Source organism: Symphalangus syndactylus, chromosome 3, assembly GCF_028878055.3.
Source record: "Symphalangus syndactylus isolate Jambi chromosome 3, NHGRI_mSymSyn1-v2.1_pri, whole genome shotgun sequence".
Classification (NCBI taxonomy): Eukaryota; Metazoa; Chordata; class Mammalia; order Primates; family Hylobatidae; genus Symphalangus; species Symphalangus syndactylus.
The window spans coordinates 73789034-73803288 of NC_072425.2; the positions used below are offsets into that span (position 1 = coordinate 73789034).

The window sequence follows — 14255 nt, forward strand, 5'->3', positions numbered from 1 at the left end:
TCTTTTTGGTTGGTAAGCTATTGATTATTGCCACAATTTCAGAGCCTGTTATTGGTCTATTCAGAGATTCAACTTCTTCCTGGTTTAGTTTTGGGAGGGTGTATTTGTCGAGGAATTTATCCATTTCTTCTAGATTTTCTAGTTTATTTGCGTAGAGGTGTTTGTAGTATTCTCTGATGGTAGATTGTATTTCTGTGGGATCGGTGGTGATAACCCCTTTTTCATTTTTTATTGCATCTATTTGATTCTTCTCTCTTTTCTTCTTTATTAGTTTTGCTAGCAGTCTATCAATTTTGTTGATCTTTTCAAAAAACCAGCTCCTGGATTCATTAATTTTTTGAAGGGTTTTTTGTGTCTCTATTTCCTTCAGTTCTGCTCTGATTTTAGTTATTTCTAACCTTCTGCTAGCTTTTGAATGTGTTTGCTCTTGCTTTTCTAGTTCTTTTAATTGTGATGTTAGGGTGTCAATTTTGGGTCTTTCCTGCTTTCTCTTGTGGGCATTTAGTCCTATAAATTTCCCTCTACACACTGCTTTGAACGTGTCCCAGAGATTCTGGTATGTTGTGTCTTTGTTCTCGTTGGTTTCAAAGAACATCTTTATTTCTGCCTTCATTTCATTATGTACCCAGTAGTCATTCAGGAGCAGGTTGTTCAGTTTCCATGTAGTTGAGCAGTTTTGAGTGAGTTTCTTAATCCTGAGTTCTAGTTTGATTGCACTGTGGTCTGAGAGACAGTTTGTTATAATAATTTCTGTTCTTTTACATTTGCTGAGGAGAGCTTTACTTCCAACTATGTGGTCAATTTTGGAATAGGTGTGGTGTGGTGCTGAAAAAAATGTATATTCTGTTGATTTGGGGTGGAGAGTTCTGTAGATGTCTATTAGGTCCACTTTGTGCAGAGCTGAGTTCAATTCCTGGATATCCTTGTTAACTTTCTGTCTCATTGATCTTTCTAATGTTGACAGTGGGGTGTTAAAATCTCCCATTATTATTGTGTGGGAGTTTAAGTCCCTTTGTAGGTCACTCAGTACTTGCTTTATGAATCTGGGTGCTCCTGTGTTGGGTGCATATATATTTAGGATAGTTAGCTCTTCTTGTTGAATTGATCCCTTTACCATTGTGTAATGGTCTTCTTTGTCTCTTTTGATCTTTGTTGGCTTAACGTCTATTTTATCAGAGACTAGGATTGCAACCCCTGCCATTTTTGTTTTCCATTTGCTTGATAGATCTTCCTCCATCCCTTTATTTTGAGTCTATGTGTGTCTCTGCACCTGAGATGGGTTTCCTGAATACAGCACACTGATGGGTCTTGACTCCTTATCCAGTTGGCCAGTCTGTGTCTTTTAATTGAAGCATTTGGCCCATTTACATTTAAAGTTCATATTGTTATGTGTGAATTTGATCCTGTCATTATGATGTTAGTTGGTTATTTTGCTCATTAGTTGATGCAGTTTCTTCCTAGCCTTGATGATCTTTACAATTTGGCATGTTTTTGCAGTGGCTGGTACCAGTTGTTCCTTTCCATGTTTAGTGCTTCCTTCAGGAGCTCCTTTAGGGCAGGCCTGGTGGTGGCAAAATCACTGAGCATTTGCTTGTCTGTAAAGGATTTTATTTCTCCTTCAGTTATGAAGCTTAGTTTGGCTGGATATGAAATTCTGACTTGAAAATTCTTTTCTTTAAGAATGTTGAATATTGGCCCCCACTCTCTTCTGGCTTGTAGAGTTTCTGCCGAGAGATCAGCTGTTAGTCTGATGGGCTTCCTTTTGTGGGTAACCCGACCTTTCTCTCTGGCTGCCCTTAACATTTTTTCCTTCATTTCAACTTTGGTGAATCTGAAAATTATGTGTCTTGGAGTTGCTCTTCTTGAGGAGTATCTTTGTGGTGTTGTCTGTATTTCCTGAATCTGAATGTTGGCCTGCCTTGCTAGATTGGGGAAGTTCTCCTGGATAATATCTTGCAGAGTGTTTTCCAACTTGGTTCCATTCTCCCCATCATTTTCAGGTACACCAATCAGACGTAGATTTGGTCTTTTCACATAGTCCCAAATTTCTTGGAGGCTTTGTTCGTTTCTTTTTATTCTTTTTTCTCTAAACTTCTCTTCTCACTTCATTTCATTCATTTCATCTTCCATCACTGATACTCTTTCTTGCAATTGATCGCATTGGCTCACGAGGCTTCTGCAATCTTCACGTGCTTCTCAAAACTTGGCTTTCAGCTCCATCAGCTCCTTTAAGCCCTTCTCTCCATTGGTTATTCTGGTTATCCATTCATCTAATTTTTTTTCAAAGTTTTTAACTTCTTGGCTATTGTTTTGAATTTCCTCCCGTAGCTCAGAGTAGTTTGATCGTCTGAAGCCTTCTTCTCTCAACTCGTCAAAGTCATTCTCCAACCAGCTTTGTTCCGTTGCTGGTGAGGAACTGCATTCCTTTGGAGGAGGAGAGGTGCTCTGCTTTTTAGAGTTTCCAGTTTTTCTGCTCTGTTTTTTCCCCATCTTTGTGGTTTTATCTACTTTTGGTCTTTGATGATGGTGATGTACAGATGGGTTTTTGGTGTGGATGTCCTTTCTGTTTGTTAGTTTTCCTTCCACCAGACAGGACGCTCAGCTGCAGGTCTGTTGGAGTTTGCTAGAGGTCCACTCCAGACCCTGTTTGGCTGAGTGTCAGCAGCAGTGGCTGCAGAACAGTGGATTTTCATGAGACCACAAATTCAGCCGTCTGATAGTTCCTCTGGAAGTTTTGTCTCAGAGGAGTACCTGGCCGAGTGAGGTGTCAGTCTGTCCCTACTGGGGGGTGCCTCCCAGTTAGGTTGCTCGGGGGTCAGGGACCCACTTTAGGAGGCAGTCTGTCCGTTCTCAGATCTCCAGCTGCGTGCTAGGAGAACCACTACTCTCTTCAAAGCTGTCAGACAGGGACATTTAAGTCTGCAGAGGTTCCTGCTGAATTTTTGTTTGTCTGTGCCCTGCCCCCAGAGGTGGAGCCTACAGAGGCAGGCAGGCCTCCTTGAGCTGTGGTGGGCTCCACCCAGTTGGAGCTTCCTGGCTGCTTTGTTTACCTAAGCAAGCCTGGGCAATGGCAGGCGCCCCCCCAGCCTCACTGCCGCCTTGCAGTTTGATCTCAGACTGCTGTGCTAGCAATCAGCGAGACTCCGTGGGCATAGGACCCTCCAAGCCAGGTGTGGGACACAATCTTCTGGTGTGCCGTTTTCCAAGCCCATTGGAAAAGCGCAGTATTAGGGTGGGACTGACCCAATTTTCCGAGTGCTGTCTGTCACCCCTTTCTTTGACTAGGAAAGGGAACTTCCTGACCCCTTGCGCTTCCCGAGTGAGGCAATGCCTCGCCCTGCTTCAGCTCGCGCACAGTGCGCTGCACCGACTGTCCTGCACCCACTGTTTGGCACTCCCTAGTGAGATGAACCCAGTACCTCAAACGGAAATGCAGAAATCACCTGTCTTCTGTGCCGCTCACACTGGGAGCTGTAGACCGGCGCTGTTCCTATTCAGCCATCTTGGCTCCACCTACATTTGTTTATTCTTTACAGTAGTTCAATTACCAGATTTTACAGGCTCTATTTTATACATAAGGAAATTGGGGCATAGAGCAATTCAGTAACATGCTCAAGATAAGCTGACCAGTAAATGGTAGAGACAGTCTGACCCCATAGCCCTCACTTATGTATAGAGATGCAAAAATCATCCCTTTCCCACTGATAAGAAATGAAGCACCACATTTACAACCTTGAACAAAACTCATAGCAAATGGGGAAGTGATCCAATTATTGATAAAAACGTATTGGCCATTATAATGTCTTCTACTGAAAATATTTTCTTCCTCTCTCATGAATTTGTGGGAATTTAAGTTGTGATTCACTTTCAGCTCAGTCTTAGAATTTATTCATTGTATTATAGAATAGTTGTTTTCCAACATTTTTGAGCATGACATACCATATGAAATACATTTTATATTATAACCAAATAGTTACACATATGTATTTGGAAAATTGAAATTAAAGAAGATGAAATATATTTACATTGACAATATGCGATTGCAATATGCAATGAAATTGGATATTTTCTATTCAATCTATTCTATTCTTTTAAATGCTGATTATATCCCACCAAATTGATTTTAAGACCCACTAATGAGTCATAACCTGCAGTTTAAAAAAACACTGCCACAGAAGACTAAAGAAAATTACGATTGCTCTAAGAAATTAACATTTCTAATCACCATCATGAACATTATTTATGCAGCAGTTGATGCTAATGGGAATTTATGCCATTAAAAGATTATGATGTGTCAACTCTATTTTGTGAAGGCTTTGAAATGCTCTCAGATGCTGACCCATTTGATTTGTAAAGGCTATCAAGCACCGTACTTTTGCTGGCTTCTTCGGAGGCCAAGAGCCTACTTACATTGGTTTCAAACTCTTAAGTTTATTAAATTATTCTTCCTACTTTTTTTGAATTATGCGTGGGCATGTAACATGGTTTAACACTTAATTGTTACATTTAGTTTGCAATTATCTAATGCATGTAGAAACTTTGTGCAGTCCAGTTTTTATTCTGCAGAATCTGAGAAATTTCTGAGAGAACCAGAAGTTAGGAGGAGGAGAAAGCCAGGAAACGACCCACTGGTCCCTAAACCCAGAGGCCACAAAAAAGGACAGGAAACCAGGTGGCCATGGGAAAAAGATTTCTTTGCTGCTCCTTGCTTCTGATCCTGCTGGGTTTGATTTTTCTTTGGGATCTTCATATTCTGTATTAGAGGATACTGTTTATATTATACAGACTTATCCAGTGTCTGTCCAAAAATGAAGAAAGAGAGAGACAAACAGAATGTTGTTACAGGCCGAGCTCATGCCTGTAACAGCAACCCTTTGGGATGTTGAGGCGGGAGTAGCACTTGAGCCCAGGAGGACAAGGCTGCAGTGAGTCATGATTGCACCACTGCACCCCAGCCTGGGCAACAGCGCAAGACTGTCTCCAAAAAAGGAAAAGAAAAGAAAAAACAGAAAGAAAAAGAAGAAGAAAGAATGTTGTTTCAGTCAGAGATGTAAGAGGCCCACAGTTTCTTCAACTGATGACCTGGAGTAGCTTTTGAGAATGGGCAATGTCACATTTGTCCTTCATATGATGGGACCACTCCACAAGGGCAGTGGTCTCAGATCAAAGACTGGGCACTCTCCTCCTGCGTTAGCCTTCCCCTGCTCCTGCTGCACACACCAGGATATTCAGTTAACTTTGAATTTTCAGATAAACAACAAGTAATTTTTGAACATAAGTATGTCCCCAAGTGGGGACTTATCATGCTTATAAGTGTGTCTCACTTGAGACACACTTATACTAAAAAAAAAAAAAAATTGTTTATTATTTGCCTGAAATTCACACTTCACTAGGAGTCCTGTATCTTTATTTGCTAAAACAGGCTACCTTATTTTAGGGGTGGAGAGGGGGCGATCCCTTTTCCATCTTAAGGGTCGTAGCTGACACTTCTGTAACAAAGGCATATTAACAGGAGACAAGCATAACAAATATGTTTGATCTTATTTTTATGTGACATTCCAGCCTTCAGAATGAAGATCTGAAGATACACAGAAAACTTTTCATTTTTATGCTTAGGCTCAGTGAAGTATGAACAGCTCTGTAGAAACATGATTACACAGAAGGAGTCTGATGGAATGCTAACATACTGAGAGGGGAAATCCAGCAAGGCCTGTCTTAACAGATGCTTCTTGGCCTCTCTGTGCAGCATTCCTGCTGATGCAGGACAAGCAAGCCCCAGGGTGGGACTTAGGCCATGAGGGTTCTTGGCTTTGCCCAGGAAAGAATTCAAGGATGAGCCAGCTTTACTGAAGGAGTGTTACAGCTCTGGCACCGTTACAGCTCTGTTACTGCTCCTGCAGAGTGGGGCTACCCAATAGGCAGTGTGCTTAGATTAGCAGCTCAGGACAGTTTTGCAGTCATATTTATACCAACTCTTAATTATATGTAGATTAAGGGGTGGTTTATGCAGAAGTTGCTAGGACAAGGGTGGTAACTTTTGCATCATTGGGTCATTGCCTTGGAAAGGGGTGGTAATGCCTGGGTGTTGCCATGGCAATGGTAAGCCAACATGGCACACTGGAGGGTGTGTCTTATGGAAAGCTGCTTCCACCCTGGCCCTGTTTTAGCTAGTTCTCACTTTGGTCCAGTGTCCGAGCCCTGCCTCCGGAGTCAAGTCCCGCCTCCTACCTTACTTGCTTCCAAGTGTGACATAGATCTCTTCTGGAATAAGGGTATTAATTTTGTTATGGCCAGCTGTGACACAGAAGGACAGGAGAAGTGGGTAGGGGGTGGGATTAGTATAGTAGCTTTAGGCTTTATGACTGGCTTTGGGAAAATGGGGTTCTGGTCTCTGTGACCTGCCTTGGGGAAGAGGGTTTCCAGTTTCCATGGCTTGCCTTGGGAGAGAATGAAAGGTGAGAGACAGGAGGGCAGGTGAAGATCAAAGAGAAACTTTGCTTCTGAGTCTGCTTCTGAGACCTTCAGTTTAACCTTAAGGCAAGTTTGGCCTATCAATCATTTTTCTGAGCCCCAACATCATTTATATTTCTGGACCTCAGATACCTCAAGAGTGAGATTCTTTGGGAAGAATAACTCAAGAATTTAGGGAGGTCTGCTAACCCCTCTGTCCACCTCCTCCTCTCAGCTGGCCCTGCCTTAATCACAACAACCAGAGAAAACTTCCACCAGAGAGGAGCCCAAGGTTAACTTAATAAACTGGTGTTTATCAATCTGTTCTCTCAGCAGCCCCGTGCTGTCAGCATCCGTCATACAGCAGCATAAACCTCTTGCTCCAGGCTCCAAAAAGGCAGAAAATATCTATTCACAGCAAATGAAGTTATTATAAGTGGTCTCTGGACCCTTTCTGTGAATAAAATTACCCTCACCATTCATCTATTCTCATAGGCCTTGGATTCAATATAAAGTCAGATCACATGACTGTATAGTTTCATTCATACATGTGCACTGAAGAGTACTATGTGATGATCACTGTCCTCCATAAATGAGAAATTTGTTTTCTTTTGGTTTAATCTTCACTGGTAAAGAAGTCCGTCTGAGGCACAGGGACAAAGTAACCTTTATTGCTTGCTTTCTTTTCTGGAAAGCATTTCAAAAGAGCTAAAAGAGAGTGCCAAAACAATATGTTTCTCCCCATAAATGTCAAGGTCATCAAAAACAAGGGGAGTCTGAGAAATTGTCACAGCAGGAACAACGTGGTTTCTTGAATGGGTTCCTGGAGCAGAAAATGAAGGGTATTAAGTTAAAAACTAAGAAAATGTGAATAAAGTATGGGCTTTAGGCTTTTTTTAAAATGTTAAGAGATAAATAAGAATGATATCTTATCACATATTATTAATCTGAGCAGGAGACATATTGTAATCAAAAACCTCCACAATTCTTTCATGTCAAAAAGCCAAAAAAGGAGATAGCAATCTTTGGAATTAATTTTAAAGGTCAAACACATATATATATTCAAAGGACTATGACAGGCAAAGGTAATATCTGTACAAAGTATCTATAGAAATCACATAGATATGAATAATAGCTGATCACTGTTGATCTTAGAAATGACTAGAAATATCACTGGGGTATTTAAGCAAGAGATAAATGAATGTGGAACTGAAAAAACTATATGAAATCAAACTTTCATATGAACCCATACAATTATTTCAGATAATTATATAGTTCCTATCATTTTATTTTATGTGTTTCTGATCTTCAGACATAATTAATGCTATCAATAATTAATCAACTAATTAATTACTTATAGATACATGGAGAATAACTTCTAATATATCCATTTGTAAATTTGTTCAAACTATAAAATAATTTAAAAATAACATGGGCCTGGCACAGTGTCTCACACCTGTAATTCCAGCACTTTGGGAGGCCGAGTGGATCACCTGAGGTCAGGAGTTCAAGACCAACCTGGCCAATGTGGCGAAACCTCGCCTCTACTAAAAATACAAAAATAAGTGGAGCATGGTGGTGTGTGACTGTAGTCCCAGCTACTTGGGAGGCTGAGGCAGGAGAATCACTTGAACCTGGGAGGCGGAGGTTGCAGTGAGCCGAGATCATGCCATTGCACTCCAGATCGGGTGACAAGAGCTAAACTCTGTCTCAAAAAAAAAAAAATAATAATAATAATAATGAAATGAAATTGAAATTGAAATGCAAAAAGAATAGCCAGTATGTTTTGTATGACTTTAGAAAAGTTTTAGGAAAGCATACTGTTGATTAGATTAGATGACACAAAATAATGAGAATCTCTATGTTCTGACCCATCTTCCATTACAATAGTATGATTGTATCTTTAGGGGAAAAAAGAAAACCTAAACTTAAAGGTAGATAAATTTTTAAAAAATTTCATATATATGCTGGGTGTAATGGCTCATGCCTGTAATCCCAGCACTTTGAGAGGCCAAGACAGGAGGACTGCATGAGCCTGGGAGTTCAAGATCAGCCTGGGCAACATCGTGAGACCGTGACTCTACAAAAAATAAATAAATAAATAGCCTGAGTGGTGGCATATGCATGTAGTCCCAGCTACTTGGGAGTTTGAAGTGAGAGGATTGCTTGAGCCCAGGAGGTCAAGGCTGCAGTAAGCCATGATTGCACCATTGCACTCCAGCCTGGGCAACAGAGCAAGACCCTATCTCTCTCTCTCAAAAAAAAAAATTATATATATAATGTTTTGAAATGACTTCTGAATGCATGTCTCCCAACTCTATTAACTAGAAAATGCAGAGTTACTATCACAAACTATCACTAACATTAATAAGCAATTGGCCTTGCTGCCTAACTCATCTCATTTTTAAAAATAACTTAAATCCTAGTAAAACGAAACTTTTGGCATATGTTTTGAAGTAGTTTATGTCCAATAATTCCATGCATCAGGTAGCTCTCATAAACAACTAACTTATCCTAGAGTTAGGATTAGTTAGTTAGTTTACCTAGTTAGTTTACTGAGAAGTTACCTTGCTTAACTTCTCATGATTCATGAATGTGTTTTATGGGAATGCATTATGGCCTAACTTTGATAATAAAAAATATTTCTAATTATGTGTACAAGATTTGCTGCCCCTCTTTCCTGTGGGCAGACAGTTTAATATGCCACATGGATGATTGCTTTCTTTTTAATGTTATTATTTTCTTAACCCTATACTGTTTATATATCCTTAATAAGGCCAATAAAAGAGACATACTTGTTGACATTTTTATGAGATACAAAGTTGCTATAGCTCTTTTTTTTTTTTTTTGGAGATGGAGTTTTACTCTGGTCTCCCAGGTTGGAGTGTAATGGCACGATCTTGGCTCACTGCAACCTCCATCTCCCAGGTTCAAGTGATTCTCTTGCCTCAGCCTCCTGAGTAGCTGGAATTACAGGTGCCCACCACCATGCCCGGCTAATTTATTTATTTATTTATTTATTTTTGTATTTTCAGTAGAGATGGGGTTTCACTATGTTGGCCAGGCTGGTCTCGAACTCCTGACATTGTGATCCATGTGCCTCGGCCTCCCAAAGTGCTGGGATTACAGGTGTGAGCCACTGTGCCCATCCTATAGCTCTTAAATAGTGGACAAATGAAGGTAGATGAAATTTTGTCCAAAAGCAACCTACAAAGTCAAAATGTGAGACATTTTCTATCTATTTTAGACATAAAAGTGCCTAGGACATTACTGTGTGGGCTGGTAAACTGTAGGTGGATAGCAAAGTGTTTTAGTTAGGGACTAAACGCACCAGGTAAGGTTTATAGTGTTGAGTCTTTCCAAAAGTATTTATTAAGCCTTTCTCTGCTTTAGGCCACTTTTAGCTTCCTTGTGTCCTCTGACTTGCAGATCAAGCTTCCCCAAATGCACTTGTTTCTTGGTGGTCCATTTTACCCCTTTATTCAAATCATTAACTTTGATGACATGAAGCAAATTGGTCATCAGAAGTTGAAGTCCAGGCATGGAACCCCCAAAGCCAATGTCTTCCATGTGCCTCTTGTTACTACCTCATCCCAAAACCACCTGGAAGCCAAATATCCACTTTCCTCTTGCTACTCCATGCATTTTACAGACTAGGAAATTAAAACCAAAGAGTCTGAAAGATACTCAAGATAGTTTGTCAAGTTAGTGGCAGAGCCAAAGCTTAAACCCATGTCTCTTCACTTCTACCTACTTTTCTTTACATTGCATACATTAGGCTTTGGAAGATACAAGATTCCCTGGCTTTCCAAAGCCACAGGTGCCCAGGTATTTGCACCTGTGCCTCTGGGGGATCATGAGTAATTAACAGATCTGGATGTCTACTTCCTAAAACTCTCAGTGCACTTACCAGCTGCCCAGATGACCTTAGTTGCACACACAATATTTTAGTGAGGGAGAGTAACATCAGCAAGATGGTGGAACAGAAGTCCTCCTGGCATCACTCCCCCAACAAAAGTACAACTAGTAATTATTCAAAAACACGAATACCACCCTGAATGCACCAGAACTTAAGGAAGAAATGGAAAAAAAAAGAAAACCAATATTTTAGTGAAGAAACTAGGTGCCCACAGTTTTTTTTTTTTTATTATTATTATTATTATTATACTTCAAGTTTTAGGGTACATGTGCACAATGTGCAGGTTTGTTACATATGTATCCATATGCCATGTTATTTTGCTGCACCCATTAACTCGTCATTTAGCATTAGGTATATCTCCTAATGCTGTCCCTCCTCCCTCCCCCAACCCTACAACAGTCCCCGGAGTGTGATGTTCCCCTTCCTGTGTCCATGAGTTCTCATTGTTCAATTCCCACCTATGAGTGAGAACATGTGTTTGGTTTTTCGTCCTTGCAATAGTTTACTGAGAATGATGGTTTCCAGCTTCATCCATGTCCCTACAAAGGACATGAACTCATCATTTTTTATGGCTGCATAGTATTCCATGGTGTATATGTGCCACAATTTCTTAATCCAGTCTATCGTTGTTGGACATTTGGGTTGGTTCCAAGTCCTTGCTATTGTGAATAGTGCCGCAATAAACATACGTGTGCATGTGTCTTTATAGCAGCATGATTTGTAGTCCTTTGGGTATATACCCAGTAATGGGATGGCTGGGTCAAATGGTATTTCTAGTTCTAGATCCCTGAGGAATCGCCACACTGACTTCCACAATGGTTGAACTAGTTTACAGTCCCACCAACAGTGTAAAAGTGTTCCTATTTCTCCACATCTTCTCCAGCACCTGTTGTTTCCTGACTTTTTAATGATGGCCATTCTAACTGGTGTGAGATGGTATCTCATTGTGGTTTTGATTTGCATTTCTCTGATGGCCAGTGATGATGAGCATTTTTTCATATGTTTTTTGGCTGCATAAATGTCTTCTTTTGAGAAGTGTCTGTTCATGTCCTTCGCCCACTTTTTGATGGGGTTGTTTGTTTTTTTCTTGTAAATTTGTTTGAGTTCATTGTAGATTCTGGATATTAGCCCTTTGTTGGATGAGTAGGTTGCAAAAATTTTCTCCCATTCTGTAGGTTGCCTGTTCACTCTGATGGTAGTTTCTTTTGCTGTGCAGAAGCTCTTTAGTTTAATTAGATCCCATTTGTCAATTTTGGCTTTTGTTGCCATTGCTTTTGGTGTTTTAGACATGTAGTCCTTGCCCACGCCTATGTCCTGAATGGTATTGCCTAGGTTTTCTTGTAGGATTTTAATGGTTTTAGGTCTAGCATTTAAGTCTTTAATCCATCTTGAATTAATTTTTATATAAGGTGTAAGGAAGGGATCCAGCTTCAGCTTTCTACATATGGCTGGCCAGTTTTCCCAGCACCATTTATTAAATAGGGAATCCTTTCCCCATTGCTTGTTTTTGTCAGGTTTGTCAAAGATCAGATAGTTGTAGATATGTGGCATTATTTCTGAGGGCTCTGTTCTGTTCCATTGATCTATGTCTCTGTTGTGGTACCAGTATCATGCTATTTTGGTTACTGTGGCCTTGTAGTATAGTTTGAAGTCAGGTAGCGTGATGCCTCCAGCTTTGTTCTTTTGGCTTAGGATTGACTTGGTGATACGGGCTCTTTTTTGGTTCCGTATGAACTTTAAAGTAGTTTTTTCCAACTCTGTGAAGAAAGTCATTGGTAGCTTGATGGGGATGGCATTGTATCTATAAATTACCTTGGGCAGTATGGCCATTTTCACGATATTGATTCTTCCAACCCATGAGCATGGAATGTTCTTCCATTTGTTTGTATCCTCTTTTATTTCATTGAGCAGTGGTTTGTAGTTCTCCTTGAAGAGGTCCTTCACATCCCTTGTAAGTTGGATTCCTAGGTATTTTATTCTCTTTAAAGTAATTGTGAATGGGAGTTCACTCATGATTTGGCTCTCTGTTTGTCTGTGATTGGTGTACAAGAATGCTTGTGATTTTTGTACATTGATTTTGTATCCTGAGACTTTGCTGAAGTTGCTAATCAGCTTAAGGAGATTTTGGGCTGTAACAGTGGGGTTTTCTAGATATACAGTCATGTCATCTGCAAACAGGGACAATTTGACTTCCTCTTTTCCTACTTGAATACCCTTTATTTCCTTCTCCTGCCTGATAGACTTTAAACCAACAAAGATCAAAAGAGACAAAGAAGGCCATTACATAATGGTAAAGGGATCAATTCAACAAGAAGAGCTAACTATCCTAAATATATATGCACCCAACACAGGAGCACCCAGATTCATAAAGCAAGTCCTGAGTGACCTACAAAGGGACTTAAACTCCCATACAATAATAATGGGAGATTTTAACACCCCACTGTCAACATTAGACAGATCAACGAGACAAAGTTAACAAGGATATCCAGGAATTCAACTCAGCTCTGCACAAAGTGGACCTAATAGACATCTACAGAACTCTCCACCCCAAATCAACAGAATATACATTTTTTTTCAGCCCACAGTTTAATATAATGTCAAGAATAAGGGTGATCTCATACTTGTTTTATCTTTAAATTGTTAGAGCATCAGTAGAAAATTGCTGAAACTGGGAATTATTTTAGTTACAAGTAAGAGAAACACAATTTGAACAAGCTCCAGCAAAAACAAATAAAACAGATTTGTAAGTTTGCATGACCAAAGTCTAAAGGTAAACTGAATTCAGGCAAAGTGGCATCCAGGGCTCAAACGAGTCATAGGAGTCTGTCCTCTATCTCTCAGACACTAATCTGTACATAGGTTAGACAGAGCAACCACAAGCAGTACCAGACTCATACCCAGCCAACTGAGAAAACTGCAATCAGAAGGAACCATCTTTCCTGGTAACTGCAATAGAAAGGTGCTGAGAGGATTTGTATTTGCTCATCTTGGTTCCATGCCCATCCCTGAATCCATAACTGTAGCAGGGGAATTGGGAGAATTCCTATGACTGTGGAATGAGAGATGGGGTTAGCTGTATTCATGTCAGAGTTTTTGGTTCTCAATGAAAGCAGAGGTTCTAAAACCAGGAGAGGGGGAAAGAAAGGATGCTGATAAGATGAAAAGCAACTAAAAGAAATACACATCTCTACAATTATATTAAAAGGAGTACTTTTGGGAGGCCGAGGCAGGCAGATCATCTGAGGTCAGGAGTTCAAAGCCAGCTTGGCCAACATAGGGAAACCCTGTCTCTACTAAAAATAAAAATAAAAAAAATTAGCTGGACGTGGTGGCACATGCCTGTAATCCCAGCTACTGGGGAGGCTGAGGCAGGAGAAATGCTTGAAGCCAGGTGACAGAGGATGCAATGAGCTGAGATCATGCCACTGCACTCCAGCCTGGGCAACAGAGTGAGACTCTGTCTCAAAAATAAATAAATAAAATTCCTGAGGGGCAAAGTATGTCAAATTTGCCTCAAATGCAAGCACCTATAAATCTATGTTCCAGGAATACATTCTTCATTCAGCAGATAAAAACTGGAACTAGGTCGAGTGAATACTAATCAGGGTTCAGACATTCTCTCAAGTCATATTCATAAAGTTTACTTTAGGTAAACCTAAATATATCACTTATTACCTACCATTACTTACTATATAATGGTTATTTATTATAATAATCACTGTTTACCTTTCTTAATTTTAATGGTTTTTGTAGTTCATTATTTTTGACAAGAATTTGTGAAGAGATTACATTTTTAACACTTTTTTTCCAAGACCAAAGTCTATTCCTTATTTTAAAAATGATTCCATACGGGTCAGGTTGCTCCAGGCGTTCCCCACTAAGCTCC

At 40.1% G+C, this 14255-nt stretch overlaps 1 protein-coding gene and 1 long non-coding RNA gene across 24 annotated transcripts in view; one reads left to right on the forward strand and one right to left on the reverse strand.

The window, feature by feature from the left end:
- Window positions 1-14255, forward strand: part of TRPM3 (transient receptor potential cation channel subfamily M member 3) — a 943194-nt gene that overhangs the window by 781617 nt on the left and 147322 nt on the right. The window lies entirely within an intron of this gene.
- The window catches only part of LOC129479338 (uncharacterized), a 49935-nt gene that overhangs the window by 33197 nt on the left and 2483 nt on the right, over window positions 1-14255 (reverse strand). The window lies entirely within an intron of this gene.